Source organism: Propithecus coquereli, unplaced genomic scaffold, assembly GCF_000956105.1.
Source record: "Propithecus coquereli isolate 6110/MARCELLA unplaced genomic scaffold, Pcoq_1.0 Scaffold813, whole genome shotgun sequence".
NCBI classification, from domain to species: Eukaryota; Metazoa; Chordata; class Mammalia; order Primates; family Indriidae; genus Propithecus; species Propithecus coquereli.
The window spans coordinates 51892-67477 of NW_012154319.1; the positions used below are offsets into that span (position 1 = coordinate 51892).

Below are 15586 nucleotides of genomic sequence, written 5' to 3' on the forward strand. Positions count from 1 at the left end.
GATTGAGGTGGACAAGAGTAGTGCCACAAACCAAAACACTGAGAAGGTTTTACCCTCAAGATCAAATCTTTGCCCACAGAGTAGCTATTCCAGCTTATCCTCTCTGGGCACTTCCCCGTCAGGCCCACCAGTGAGCTCCCAGGACAGTGCTTGTCTCAGATTCCTGAGCACTCTGTGTTTATACCCACTGAAACTTTTACTCCAATGCATTGCACTTTTCAGGCCAAAGAAAACAGAAAAGGCTGTCTTCTTACTGTAGCACTTCTGGCCTTGTTTCTGGAATGCCTGGTCCCTCATCAGGGCAGGCCAGCAGCCGCCTGGCTTCTACAAAAAGGACACCAAAGAGTGACATTCACAAACACATTCTGTAACTCTGTATCCCACCATGTGGTTGAGAAATGGTGTGGCCAGTGTGAAAACCTGATCCCTCAAAAAGAAAGCAAAGGCAGCCAGCCAGACCAGAGAAAAAGAAGATAGGTTCTCTAGAAGAACACTTGGAGCCACCTCCAAATGCTTCTGGTGTTCTAGAGGAAAACTCACTGCAAGAGGAACAGAATGACATTCCCTTCAGGCAGCTGAGGGACTGGGAGCTGTGCAGTCAGCCCGGTGGTGTAGTTCTCCCTGCCAGGACTCAGAGGGACTCTTTAGCTCAAAATTCAGCCAGGTGGAAAGCAAACTCAAGCTGTGTGTGAAGTCACACGAGGAAGGACAGCATGGTGGCCAGGGCTCCTTTGATTCTCTGCCTTGAGGAGGAGCCTCAGCCAGCTCTTGGACTGTGGATTCGGTGGCCAGCCCAGACTCAGGGTCTACAGTCATCTGTGATATTGGGGACAAACACTGAAACACACACATTTAACCATGATAAAATACTGATGTCCACAAGAAAAGGAAATGGGACAATAATAACATAAAGATAATAATTATTATGACCCCTTTGTATAAGATACCTGGGAGAGGTAGCATAAGGATAATCCTTTTTAATACTTCTGGCAGAAAGAAATAATAATTCTCTTTATTGAAATGATTTTGCAAAAGTTTTATGCCAAAAGGTAATTGTTATTCAAGTATTTAGAGCCTTTTCCTTGTTAAAGCATGGGATTGGTCCTGTCACGTGGTTTTAGAAATACTAGCACAGGGCGAGACAAAACATCCTCTGTAGAGGAACTGTGTCTGATGTGAAGAGTCTGTGAGATTAGTGTCCTCTGAGGACCAGCATGTCACAAATGAGGAATAAGGGATGGGGAGCGAGAGAAAGTTGTACAGAGAAACCATCCACATTTTAGTAAGTAACCAAGAAAGATGCTACTAATCAAAGCATTAAGAAGAAAAGCATGTCTGGTAATGAAGAAAATCATGTGAGACTTTTCTCTAAATCTATGCCAATGGCCATTTCTGTGGCATTTTACAGTCACATGTCCTCACAGAATCATTCCAGGAACCAGCCGATTCATGCAGCCAGAGTGGAGAAAATAGTGTTTAAAGAACCCTGGGTAGCATGATGTCAGGCTTTTTCATTGGCTGTATTTGTTGATTTGTTGTTTTCACTAGAAATGAAGTCCTTTGCAAAGGCTTCAGGAAAGAGAGATGTGAAGGAAAAGAAAATGGTTGCTCAAGATATCCTAGTCTTCCAAGGATTAGTAGCATTTTTCTTGCCTACTTAACATTTCATAAAATGTGGGAGTTTGTTACATAAAGACATGGGTGTTTAAAATATAAATATGCTCAAACAGAATACATCCATGCTGAAAACTTTTTTAACCCAAGAAGGCTTTGAATGTCTCTAAACTTTCAATTTTGCTATGGAAGACATCTGTCTTTATAAAACATTCCTTTCTGAGTTGAACAGACTGTGATTCTGAAACAGGAACTTATTACCTGATAATTCTATAATGATCTCACTTTTCCTCTTCAAAAGAAAGTAGGTTGTTGCTTGTTAAAAACACAACCAGTGCCCTCATCAGCAAAAAGCTTGATAACTTTATATTGGTGTTTAGACTTTGGTGTCTTGAGTACCTAGGGTTTCCAGGTTGGACTTTCTCATAGCTCTGAGGAAGCTCTAGGTGGTGACTGAATGTATCCTGCTGGGCATCCTGCACGTAGAGGGTCTGGAGATGATGCTTTGTGTTTTGTTTTTGTCCTTCTACGTTTGCACCCTTGGGAGGAACCTGCTCACCCTACTGGCTTTGTCTCCACTCAGCATCACACTCCCGTATACCTCTTCCTGTGCAAGCTGTCTATTTTTCACATATTTTTCCTTTCTGTGAGATTCCCCAAGATGCTACTCTACCTCTCAGGGAACAGCCACACCATCTGTTATGCAGGTTGCAGGACCCAGCTCTTCTTTCACTATTTCCTGGGCTATACTGAGAATTTCCTGTACTCGGTCATGGCCTCCAACTTCTTTGTTGCCATATGTCACCAGCTACATACACCATCGTCATGAGCCACAAAGTGAGCCCCATCCTCCCCTAGGGGACCTCATTTTTGGGCTACATTCAGGCCACCTTTCTCACTACTCTGACCTTCCAATTGCCCTACAGTGGCCCCAATGAGGTGGACTATTACTTCTGGATATTCCTATGATGCTGAAGCTGGCTTCCGCAGGCACGTCAGCCCTGAAGATGGTGGGGTTCATCAACATGGGCCTCATGCCCCTCGGCTCTTTTCTTCTTATTCTTTCCTCCTATAGTCACATCATGTGTTCCGTCTTGCAGATCTGCTCTGCCAAGGGCTGACACTTCTTTCTCCACCTGCAGGGCCAACCTCACTGCCATCCTGCTTTCCTACCTGCTAGTGGTCCTCATATACCAGAGGCCAACCCCAAGCCCCTGTCTGGATGCCGCTGTTCAGATCCTGAGTAACCTGGTAAGCTCCATGCTGACCCCCTTGATCTACAGCCTGAGGAATAAGGAGGTGAAATCATTGCTGAGGAAAGTATTACATCAACTAGTCTTCCTTCCTGAGCAGTTGTAGAGACAGAGAAGTAGCTGACACTTCCCCCACACTTTGTAGGTTGGAAAACATTTTTATTCTCACAAATATTTTTGAGTTTAAGAACACAGGTATTATTATCTCCATTTTACAATGTGGAGACTAAGACTCAAAGAGTTAATGTAACTTGTCCAAGGACACTTAAGGACTGAATGGCAGAATGAAGACTCTCGCTCGGGCTGGTTTTCTGACTCGGGACCTGCGCTCTCTTGAGGGCAAGGTAGTGCTCAAGATGGAGGGATGGGACTCTTCCCATGGACCTTCTGCTTCTCCATCTTTATTTTCTTCATCCTCCTCTATCCTCTCCTCCTCTCCCCACCCCACACTGGCACTTCTTCGTCTTGGCTGCATTATTGTATCTTCAAATGCCTGCACTAGATTAACCCTCATCTTGTTGTTTCCAGAGTTGTTGAAAAAGTGGGAGAACTGCATCTCCACGGCTCCGAATGGAATTCTGTTACTTCTATACCATAAAGTGGTGTAAAGAGAAAGACTTCTGGCCAGCACCTGAGGCAGGTCTCTTATAGGCAAAGCAGAGGTGTGTGTGCTGTGTGACTTCCAAACCCTGCCCGTTAGACCTGGAAACAGGCCTGGCTGTGAACAGGCAGCATGTGAGTCAGAAGAGAAGTTAGGTGGGGGAATCCATGGAGTAGTGACTGTGCTGTGATTCTGTGTTAGAAAATCTGGACTTGGCTTTGTCTTGCTCAGCACAACCAGGGGAAAGTATTAAGTCCAAGTTGTTGTTGTGTGTTCTTGGCTTCTCTGTTTACTAAAAGAGTTAGATATCCAAGATCCAACCCCAGCCGGATTCTGATTTCTTTAAAGACTTCTCTGTCCCCTTCCAACATTTCTGGCAGATATCCTTGTATTTTCCAGTTATTTCTTGTTGATCCTTTTGGAATGTGTTACAAAACTGATATATATTCTGAATTTCACTTCTTTGTTTTGCTTTACCTACAGTGCCTGCAGAGAGCAAAGCTATGATGAGGGCATCCAACGTTGAAACCTATAATATGCGTACTGAAAGTGAAACTAAGAAGATGGCCAGTGACATGGCATGGGGAGGATTGTGAAGGGGAGTTTGCAAAGACATGTCCACAGGGGTCAAGGCCTGTTGTGTTTATTCCCTGCTGTCCCTGGACCCTGTTGATTTGTTCTAAATCAAATTGATTCAAAGAATAAATAACCAGCCAGAAATAATGGTTTCAATCACTCAATTTGCAATTTTTTCTTTTTTGGTCAATAGTATTGTTACCTTTAGAAAAGTAATTATTCAAGCAGAGAGAATAGCATTATTAGACTCATTATTATATTTTGTCTTAGGTCACATAGGGTAATAGGGGAAATAATACTGCAACTATTGGAATGCTGAATTAGTGAGAAACAGTCTACCCTATTATTTATCATTCTATATTTTACATTTTATCAAAAATATGATTTTAACTCTTGGTTCAGTAATATTCTATAATAATGACAGCATCAGTAAGCTGTTCTTCATTGTTCTGTTGGATGTCTTTTGTTTAGAAAAAAGATTTTGAGATGGGAGGGAGAGAAGAAAATAAAATAAAAAAATAATACAAACTTTTAAAAAGATTTTATTAAATATTAAACAGAATAATCTTAATGAGAAATGTGCAAAGTATAAAGAACTAGGATACATTGACATGTGCATCCCATTATCCAGTTTAAGGACAAGAATAACGCCAGTGCCTTGCAAGTTCCAGTGGGTCCTCCCCAATCCCATTCCCTCCACTTTCCCTAGAAGTCATCATTCTCTTGAATTTTGTATTTATTTATTCCGCTGTTTTTCCTTGAGTATTACCTTATATGTTAGTGTCCCTAAACACCATATTGCGAGACTTTGGAATTTTGCCAACGTAATTCTACTGAAATTGGCTGTTTTTACTAAATATTCATTTTTTGGTGGGGCAAGGAATCATGACTTCTTTATTGAGGGAACTGCCTTTAGCCTCCTGTTCACTTATATTTAATGTTTTGATGCTGCAAATTGATCAGTACCCTTTTTTTAATTTCAGAATATTATTGGGGTACAAATGCTTTGGTTACATAAATTGCCTTTCAACTGCCCGAGTCAGAGCTACAAGCTTGCCCATCCCCCAGACGTCATGCACCACGCCCGTTAGGTGTGAATTTCCCTATTCCCTTCCCACCTGCTCCACGCCCAATGAATGCTACTTCCATATGTGCACATAAGTATTGATCAATTAGTGCCAATTTAATGTGCATGTGGGACAAGTGGTGCTTGCTTTTGCATTCTTGTGATACTTCATTTAGAATAGCGGGCTCCGGCTCCATCCAGGATAGTACGAGAATACCATTTGTTTTTACGGCTGAGTAGTACTCCATGGTATACATTTACCACATTTTATTAATCCACTCATGTACTGATGGGTACTTGGGTTGTTTCCACATCTTTGCAAATGTAAATTGTGCTGCTATAAACATTTGAGCGCAGATGTCTTTTTTATAGAATGTCTTTTTTGTCTTTGAGTAAATACGCAGTAGTGGGATTGCTAGATCTAATGGTAGTTTTACTGTTTTTAGTTCTTTGAGGTATCTCCATATTACTTTCCACAGAGGTTGTACTAGTTTGCAGTCCCACCAGCAGTGTAAGAGTGTTTCCATCTCTCCACATCCATGCTAACATTTGTTGTTTTGAGACTTTTTGATGAAAGCCATTCTCACTGGAGTTAAGTGATATCTCATTGTGGTTTTGGTTTTGGTTTGCATTTCCCTGGTGATTAGAAATGTTGAACATTTTTTTCATATGTTTATTAGCCATTGGTCTGTCTTCTTTTGAAAAGTTGTAGTTCATGTCCTTTGCCCACTTTTTAATGGGTATGTTTGATTTTTTCTTGCTGATTTTCCTGAGTTCTATATAGATTCTAGTTATCAATCCTTTATCAGATGTGTAGCATGCAAATATTTTCTTCCATTCTGTAGGTTGTCTATTCGCTCTAATGATAGATTCCTTGTGTGCAGAAGCTTCTTCATTTGACCAGAGCCCATTTATTTATTTCTGATGTTGCTATGATTGCTTTTGGGGTCTTCTTCGTAAGTTCTTTGATTTTTTTAATTTATTTTTTCTTTAATTTTTAGTTGACTGGTAATAATTGTATATGTTTATGGACTACAGAGTGATGGATATGTATATAATGTGTAATAATCAAATCAGGGTAAGTAGCATATCCATCCCCTCAAAGGTTTATCATTTCTTTATGTTGAGAACATTCAAAAATGGCTCTTCTAGCTTTTTGAAAATATATAATAAATTATTAACACCATTTACCCTACAGTTATATAGAACACCAGAACACATTCTTGCTATCTAGTTGTAATGTTGTACTTGTTAACTGATCTCTTTCCATCTTTCCTTTTCTCATCCTAACCTGCCCAGCCTATAATAACCACAGTTATACTCTCTACTTCTATGAGCTCAAGTTTTTTTAGCTCCCACATGTGAGTTAGAACATGCAGTATTTGCCTTTCTGTTCCTGACTTCTTTTAACTAACCAAATTACCTATTGCATAATGCGAAAGTGTGGTATCCCATTGTATGAACATATAAACATTTATTTCCTGCTGTTTCTATTGATAAACAAATATGAATTTCCAAAATGTAAGAACTCTTCCTTTTAAATAAGCAAAATGTTTTGATGAGTTAATTATACCTATCAATATGTATACATACAGCACAAAAATACCATCACCTGCCTCTCCTCAAAATTTCCTTCTACTAGGAAAAGAGAAAACAGAAAATTCTAGTTAGTTTGGATTTGCCCAATAGTAGGCACTGAGACAAAGGTTTTGGGTATAAGCAATTTATTTGGAAGATGATCCAAATTTATTGGGAAGATGATTCCTAATGTATTTGGAAATGTCTATGGTTCACCACTGTGGAGACATGAGGCTTAAGCCCACTGAGGATCCTCAGAAAGGTGGTCCATAATAACCTCCAAGTTGTCCCACTGGGGTGCAAAGGAAGCTGTGGTATTCTTTATACCAACTCCTGACTTGCACTGGTTGCTGAGTGTTCTTGGGAACGTTAATCATCAGACACTTCTGGCCTGTTTCGTACATGTAAGCAAAAAGACATCCTTGGCTGGAGACTTTCCACAGGCAGAGGACATGGGGATCCCTCAGTGCATAAACACTCTCTGAGGTGACATCTGGAGTAGGCTGAGGATATGTGGACAGAGGTTATAAAAAATGTTATGGTCATAATTCATTCACTTCCTAAAGTAGTATCTTTCCAAAATGCCAGCTACATAATACTAATGTGATTCTTTAGCATTTTCAATATTTGTTGCTTATTAGATTGAATTAAAGTAACTTAGTTACTTATTGTAACGTATATAGAATTAACAATCAGACACAATCTACCTCTGTAGTCTCCTCAATGCCATAAATTCACCCAAGAATACCTCATCTCTCTCCTTCTTGCCATTCTCTAAAGATATTACTGTACATTTTTTATTCATTCATTGACTTGTTCTTTTAAGAAGCCAGTATTTATTGAGTACTGACTATGGTAAGCATTAGAGTTACAAAGATCTTTACATCTTACTCATATTAAGCTTAAAGCTAAAAGTGGGAAGCAAATATAGAAATGATTAAAATAATATGTAGTGAATATTTAATGAAAATATGTAAAATGTAGATGTAAGGAAAGTCATAAATGATTAATACCATGCATATTTTGGACAAGACTTCAAAACAAATTTGAAATAGATTCATTCACAATTTTCTGCCTTTATAAATTTTATTTTCTGCTTTGGGGATGCCCTTCCTTGACTGTTCTCTTCTATATACTTCTACTCATCCTTTAATACCCAACCTGACAAGTGACTTTTTGATAAGATGTTCCTGTTTCAGGCATAATTTCTTATTTCTCTGTTTTGGTTTCATATCATGGCATAAAGCATCATTCCATCATGTCTAAAAAAGATTGGCAAAGTGACTTTCAAGAATAAGATGCAGGGAGGTGAAGAAAAGGGGACAGATGGGCACTTACAGTTTAGCATTGTCCAAACTTTCATTGATTATATGAGTAAATGGAAGTATGATTTCTAGGTAACATTTTATCAATGGTCAGAACCTCGGTCTATACATTTGTTAAATGTTATTAAGCATCTGCTACACACACACTAATTCTCTCCTTTGAGAATAATGTAATAGTTTATGCTGACTGAGGTAACAGAATCAGATATGGTTTTATTTATGATCTTAACAAGTTAACTAATTTGCTAGAGTTTTAATTGGTAAAATAGAGATATTTAAACCTATTTTATTGGATTTTAAAGATTGTCTTGGATAGTTTTTTAAAACACCTAACATTGTATCTTGAATGTAATAAAGATTTGATAAATAATGTTACTGCTTTTGTCATCTGTTTTCTAAGAAAAATATTTTCTTTAAGTGAAAATAAATAAATCAATAGAAAGCAAGAGATGAATTTCTAGTTCCAAATGGCAGTGTAGAGGCAAGCTGGCTTCACTCTCCCACCCTCCCCACAGAAAATCAAAAACAAATATATAGCACTGAGATCATCACTAGCAATACCACATAATTGAAATATGAGGATGAAACAGTTCCCAGGGACACAGAGAAGTGAAAAATCTCTGAGCAGATAGTAAGAGAATCAGACTACCATATTTATGATGCCCTTCCCCACAATCTGTACAGCACCAGGCATGTGGAAAAATCACCCCCACCTCACTTGGAAAAAGTAAGAATGAAGTGAAAAATAATCTTCCCCACCACCTTGGGTTTGCTAACAGGAAACCTGTCCGTTCCTCATACCAGGGGAAACATAGGGAATGCATGAAAAGAAAAATGTCTCTGAGGACAACTGGAGATAAAACAGAAGGCAGGGCTACCATCTGTAGCCCTGGAAATTTTCCTCTGTAACTGGACCAAAGGAGACACTAAATCAGAGTGGCTGTTCAGCAGTGCCACATTGTAGGACATTTATTCCACAGGTCCCCTGGACACAAACCCCTAGTCAGCCTTCCCATAATACTGAGATATCCTTTTTGGGACCACCCCCATTAGAAATGGGTGGCATCGTGATCGCTTACTAAAACTGAGGCAAACCTGGACTTAACGCACCATCTAATGCCAAAATGATGGCAGTGACCTAGGAAGAAAAAAAGAAAGAAAATCAACAAATAAGTTTCAAAGAATCTCTAAGCAAACACATCCAGTAAAGAAAGAAGCCAGAAACTAGATAGGAAATAAATAATCCTTCAATGTAAAGACATAGATAATATATCCAGAAGAAACAACAGCAAACAGGGAACCATTACCCCCTCAAATGGACAAAGCAAGTAACCAGTGACTGACTCTAATGAGACAGTGATACATAAACTCTCTGACAAAGAATTCAAAATACCATTTTAGGGAAACTCAAAGATCTCCAAGATAACAAAAAAGCAATTCAGATATTTATCAGAGAATGTTAACAGATTGAAATAATTTTTAATAATCAAACAGAAATCCTAGAATTGGGAAATATACTTATTGAACTGAAAAATTTATTGGAGGTTCTCAGCAGCAGAATGGATCCAGCAGAAGAAACAACCAGTGAGCCTAAAGACAGGCTATTTGAAAATACAAGTCAGAGGGGGAGAAAAGGGAAAAAATGATAAGAAATGAAGACAACCTGCAAGATATGGAAAATTACCTCAAAAGCCAAATCTAGGAATTATTGGTGTTCAAGAGAGAGTTGAACAAGAGCAAAGGGGGTAAAAAGATTATTCAAAGGAATAATAAAGGAAAATTTCCTAAAACTTTAGAAACAGATAAATATCCCGGTACAGGAGGTCAGAGAACACCAAGAAATCTGACTGAAATAAGACTACTCTAATGCATATAATTCTAAAACTCTCAAAGGTGAAGGACAAAGAGAGAATCCTAAAAGCAGCAAGAGAATATAAAAGAGCTCCAAATCGGCTGGCAACAGACTTCTCAGTGGGAACAATATAGGCCAGGAGGAAGTGAGATGACATTTTCAAAGTGCTTACAAAACTAAAATCTCACCATCCAAAAATACTGCATCCAGTAAAACTATCCTTAAAATGAACAGGAGATAGTCTTTTCTACACACACACACACACACACACACACACACACACACACAAAAGCTGAGAGAACTGACACCATCAGATCCATCTTAAAGGAAATGCTAAAGAAAGCTCTTCAATCTGAAAGAAAAAACCTGCTAATTTGCAGAAAGAGAACATTTGAAGGTATCAAAACCATAAGTACAATGAAGTACACAGACAAACTCAAAATACTCTAATACTGTAATTATAGTATGCAATCCTCACATAACTCTAGAATGAAGCCCAAAAGATAAACCTATCCAAAAGAATAATACTTATGACAACCTGTTGACAAACAGGCATATAAAACCATGTAAGTTGAGATAACATAAAGTCAAAATATGGGGTCAATGGAGTTAAATCGTAGAGGATGATTTTCCTTTTTTCTGTTTGTTTCTATTCTTTCTTTGTGAACTAAGATATCATTTCTTTAAAATAATGTGTTATATTAATAAGATTTTTGTAAGCAATATGGTTACCATGATGCAGAAATCTATAATAGATTCACTAAAAATAAAAAGCAATAAATTGCAACATACTACCAGAGGAAATCACTAAACTATCAATAGAGAGAAAGACAGTAAGAAAGAAAGAGAGGAATTACAAAACTACCAGAAAACAAGCTACAAAATGGCAATCCTTACTTATAAATTATAAAACACTGAATGTAAACGGACTGAATTATCTAATAAAAAACATAGAGTGGCTGAATAGATGAAGAAATAAGATCAAATATATGCTGCCTACAAGAAACCCACTTCACCTATAAAGACACACAGAGAGAAAGCAAAGGGGAGGGTTGAAAAAAGAGATTCTATGCAAGTGGAGACCAAAAAAAAAAAAAAAAAAAACAGCTGGAGTAGCTACAGTTGTATCATAAAACAGACTACAAATCAAAGACTTTTAAAATAGACAAGGAAGGTGACTGTACAATGATAAAGGTGTCAATTCAGCAAGAGCATATAACAATTATAAATATCTGTGCACCCAACACAGGAGCTCCGAAGTATGTAAAGCAAGCATTTAAAGATCTAAAGGAAGAGACAGACTGCAATATAAAAACAGTAGGAGACTTTAACACCCCATTCTCAGTAACTACCAAATCATCTGACAGAAGATCGACAATGAAACTTTGGAGATCAACTATACACTAGACATAACAGGCCTAATTGATGTTTAAAGGACATTTCACCCACCTGCTGTAAAATATACCTTGTTTTCATTAGCACATGAAAAAGTCTCCAGAATAGACTATATCATAGGCCACAAACAAGTGTGAACAAATTCAAAAAAATAGAAACCATATCAAACATTTTTTCTGACCACAATGAAATACAACTATAGAAATCAATAACAGGAGGCCCTCAGAAACTACTCAGACAGGTTGGGCGAAATGGCCCATACCTGTAATCCTAGCACACGGGGAGGCTAAGGCAGGGGGATTGCTTGAGTGCAGGAGTTCAAGACCAGATTAAGCAAGACGGAGACCCTGTCTCCACTAAAAATAGAAAACTTAGCTGAGCATGGTGGCACCCATTTGGGAGTCTGAGGGAAGAAGATCAATTGAGCCTAGGAGTTTGAGGTTTCAGTGAGCTAAGATGATGCCACTACACTCTACCCAGGGCAAATGAGCAAGACTCTGTTACAAAAAGAAAAAGAAAGGAAAAAAAAAAGCAAGACACTACACAAACACATGAAAATTAAACAATATGCTTGTGAATGACAAATGAATCAGTGAAGAAATTTAAAAAGTTAAAAAATATCTTGAAACAAATAAAAATGGAAATAGAAAAAATAAAACTCTATGGGATACATAAAAAGCAGTACTAAGAGGAAAGTTTATAGCGATAAACACCTATACCAAAAAAATAGGAAGTCATTACATAAATAATCTAACAATGTACCTAAAGAAACTAGAAAAACAAGAACATACTGAACCTCAAATTAGTAGAAGGGAAGAAATAATAAATATCAGAGCAGAAATACATGAAACTAAGTCTAAAAATTAATACAGATGATTAATGAAATGAAAATTTGGTTTTGCACATGATGGATAAAATCAACATATCTTTAGGTAGACTAAGAAAAAAAATTTGAGCCAGAAAAATAAAATCAGAAATGGAAATGGAGACATAACAACTAAAACCACAGAAATTCAAAGAATCATTAGAGACTATTATGAACAACTATATGCCAACGAATTGGAAAATCAAGAATAAATGGAAATATTTTGAGACACACACAACCTATGAAGATTGAACCATGACAAAATAGAAAATTGCAACAAACCGACAATGAATAATGAGATTGAAGCCATAATAAAAAGTCTCCCATCAAATAAAAGCCCAAAGACTTCAACGCTGGCTAATACCAAACATTTAAGAAAAAATTAATACCAATTCTACTCCAACTCTTCAAAAAAAATTACAGACGAGAGAATATTTCCAAACTAAATCTATGAAGCCAGCGTTACCCTGATACCAAAACCAGACAAGGACACAACAAAGAAAGAAAGGTAGAGGCAGTATCACTGGTGAACAAGATGGAAAAATCCTCTGCAAAATCCTAGCAAACTGAATTGAACAGCACATTAAAAAGTTCAGTCATCGTGATCAAATGGAGTTCATCCCAGGGGTGCAAGGATGGTTCAACATATACAAATCAATAAACATGATACATTATATTAACAGAGCCAAAACCAAAAACCATATGATCATTTCAATACATGCTGAAAAACCATTCAATAAAATTCAACATTCTCGTATGATAAATACCTCAACAATCTGGGTGCATATCTCAAAATAAGAAAGGCCATATATGACAAACTCACAGCTAGCATCATATTGAGTTAGGGAAAATTGAAAATCTTTCCTCTAAGATCTAGAACAAGATAAGGACACCCAATTTCACCACTTTTATTTAACATAATACTGGAAGTCCTGTGTAGAGCAATTAGGCAAGAAAAAGAACTAAAGGGCAAACAAATTTGCCCTTTACAGACAAACCTAAAGTCTTAGGTGATCTTAGACAAATCTAAAATCTCCACCAAAAAACTGTAGAAATGATAAATAATTTTGGTAAAGTTGCAGGATCTGAAACCAACATACAAAAATCAGTAGCATTTATATTATATATGCCAACAGCAATGTAGAAAAGAAATCAAGAAAGCAATCCCATTTATAACAGCTACCAAGAATATAGAATACCTAAAAATCAATTTAACCAGAGAAATGAAAGATCTATACAAGGGAAAACTATAAACACTGCTGAAAGAAATTGAAGGAAACACACACACACACATGAAAAAGAAAAGAAAAGATTTTCCATGCTCAAGCACTGGAAGAATTATTGTTGTTAAAATGACAATTCTACCCAAAGAAATTTACAAACTTATTGACATCTCCATCAAAATACCAGTGACAGTCTTCAATGAAATAGAAAAATAATCCTAAAATTTATATGGAACCACAAAAGAACCTGAATAGCCAAAGCAATTCTAAGCAAGTAGATCAAAGCTAGAGGCATCACACAGCCTGACTTCAAAATACACTGGAAAGTTCCAGTAAATAAATCAGTGTGGTACTAGCATAAAAATAGACACATAGACCAATGGAACAGAATAGAGAACCCAGAAATAAATTTATGAATTAAGAGCCAGCTCATTTTCGGTAAAGAGGCCAAGAGCATACAATGGGGAAAGGTCAGTCTCTTCAATAAGTGGTGCTAGGAAAATAGGATAAACAGATGCAGAAAAATGAAACTGTATCCTTATCTCTTGTCTCACACAAAAATCAAATCAAAAATGGTCAAAAGATGTAAATTGACATTTCTCCAAGAAAGACATACAAATGGCCAATAGGTATATGAAAAATGCTCAACATCACTAAGCATCAGATAAATACAAATCAAAGCCACAGTGAGATATCATCTCATCCTAGTTAACACGGCTTTTATCAAAAAGACTAGGAATAAGAGATGCTGGCAATGATGTGGAGAAAGAAGTACCCTCATACACTTTTGGTGGGAAAGTAAATTAGTGCAGCCTCTTTGAAAAACTGTGTGGAGATACCTAAAAAAACGAAAAACAGAACTACCATATGATCCAGCAATTTCATTCTAGGTATATAAGTCTAAAGAAAGGAAATCAATATATCGAAGAGATGTCTGCACTCACATGTTTATTGCAGCACTGTTCACAATAACCAAACTATGGAATCAACCTAAGTGCCCATCAGTGGATGAACGGATAAAGAAAATGCAGTATGTATGCACATATGAAATGTTATCCAGCCATGAAAAACATGAAACCCTGTCATTTGCAACAACAGGATGAAACTGGAGGTCATTATGTGAAGTAAAATAATCCAAGCACAAAAACACAAATATCACATATTCTTGCTCACATGTGGGAGATACAAAAGTGAATCTCATGAAGATAGAGACTCTATTAATAGTTACTAGGGGCAGGGAAGGGTAGGGTGGGTAGGTATAAAAAGAGGCTGATTGGTGAGCACAAATTTACAGTTTTATAGAAGAAATAAGGCCTATTGTTGAATAGATCAGTGGAGGGACAGTAGTTTACAATAATCTGTTGTATATTTAAAAATAGCTATAAGAGAATAATTCAAATATTTCTAGCATAAAGAAAAGACTAATATTTAAGGTAATGGATATCCCAAGTACATTAATTTGATCTTTCAAATTATACAAATTATGCAAATTATACAAATAATTATAAATGATCCTGTATAGCAAAAATACATACAACTGTTATGTATCAATAAAAATAAAATTTAAAAAGATGAAAGAAGAGAAATGGTTAAATAAATTACTGATTATAAAAAAATTGCTATAGAAATGCAATGTTCAACTCACAGGATTTTTCTTTGGAAACAACTCTTCAGGAATACTACTGTCAGAGAGCAGTGTTTATAAACAGTGTTTAAGAATGTGCTGGACTTCATAGCCAGGCAGATCACTAAGACACTTATCATTTGTGTGGCTAGGCAAGCTCTCTGAGTACAGTATTGTCAATTGTCTTATGAGGGGAATAAAAGTATTTAAATCATGCAGTCATTAAGAAGATTAAATGGACCAAACGTGGTGGCTCACACCTATAATCCTAGCGCTTTGGGAGGCCGAGGCGGGCGGATTGTTTGAGCTCAGGAGTTGAAGACCAGCCTAAGCAAGAGTAAGACCCAATCTCTACTAAAAAAATAGAAAGAAATTATCTGGACAACTTAAAATATGTAGAAAAAATTAGCCAGGCATGGTGGCACATGCCTGTAGTCTCAGCTACTTGGGAGGCTAAGGCTGGAGAATCGCCTGAGCCCAAGAAATTATCTGGACAACTTAAAATATATAGAAAAAATTAGCCAGGCATGGTGGCACATGCCTGTAGTCTCAGCTACTTGGGAGGCTAAGGCTGGAGAATCGCCTGAGCCCAAGAGTTTAAGATTGCTATGAGC

At 37.2% G+C, this 15586-nt stretch overlaps 1 pseudogene; it reads left to right on the forward strand.

Annotated features, from left to right (window-relative positions):
- Positions 1 to 7: 7 nt before the first annotated feature.
- On the forward strand, positions 8 to 841 carry LOC105825722 (annotated as a pseudogene).
- Positions 842 to 15586: the final 14745 nt, after the last annotated feature.